Here is a 1,075-nt window from a genome sequence, read left to right on the forward strand (position 1 = left end):
CCGTAACAAGATCTGACGTCCTCTTCTGGAGTGTCTGAAGACAGCTACAGTGTACTTACATATAATAAATAAATAAATCTTTAAAAAAAAAAAAAAAGAGTATTGTTAGAAAAAATGCAAATTTTTTAAACATTTTTTTCCCCACACAAAAGGCAAAAACAGCACCCAAGGAACTAAACTCAAGTACCACCCTAACACCTGAGCACTCTAAATTTAGTCCTAACTGCTCATATCCACAACCAAACATCTACCACCTACCCCAGCCCTGCCGCCCTCGCCCAGCTCCAGATGCATTCTTACATTTATTTACTTTTCCAACAGCATGTGAGGGCACCCACACCCTCTGAGGAAGTCAAGGACATCTGGGAGATGTTGGTTTTCTCCTTCCACCACATGAGTCTAGAGACAGTCACCAGGCTTGGCGGTGGCAAGCGTCTTAACCATCGCTCCAGTCTCTTGAATGCATTCTCCAGCACTCCATCCAAATGTATTCTTACAAAGGCTCAATGTGTTGTATGTAGCAAGTTCCTCTAAGTTACTTGATGTAATAAAAAGGAGGCTAGTGATAGAATTAATTACCCATGCTGAGTGTTCAGAAGTTCCCTTTTCTGGTCATCATGTACAAAACATGCATTTCATGTGTATCAGTAAATTTTTCTTATATGGCTTAGCAATTTAAAATATCCTAGACCAAGTAATACATGTAATGTCCAAATTGGTAGGCCCAAGACTTCACTCGTCATTAATTTTCAGGTTGTTTAAGGTCTCTACAGTTGCACTGTTCTGACTAAATGGTTTATGTATTCCAGGATGTCATTATGGATCTTCAACTAGAAACCTTTCTGCTCAGTTAAACCACCTTCTTAGAAAGATACCAGTAGATATATATTCAAGGTTGATTTTATCATTTCATGAATCAGCAAGACAAGAAAGAAATTTTGGGGGAGCTGGTGAGATGGCTCAGCAGGTAAGAGCACCCAACTGCTCTTCCGAAGGTCCTGAGTTCAAATCCCAGCGACCACATGGTGGCTCACAACCATCCGTAATGTGATCTGGCGCCCTCTTCTGGAGTGTC

Source organism: Mus pahari, chromosome 5 (assembly GCF_900095145.1).
Source record: "Mus pahari chromosome 5, PAHARI_EIJ_v1.1, whole genome shotgun sequence".
In the NCBI taxonomy this organism is placed as follows: Eukaryota; Metazoa; Chordata; class Mammalia; order Rodentia; family Muridae; genus Mus; species Mus pahari.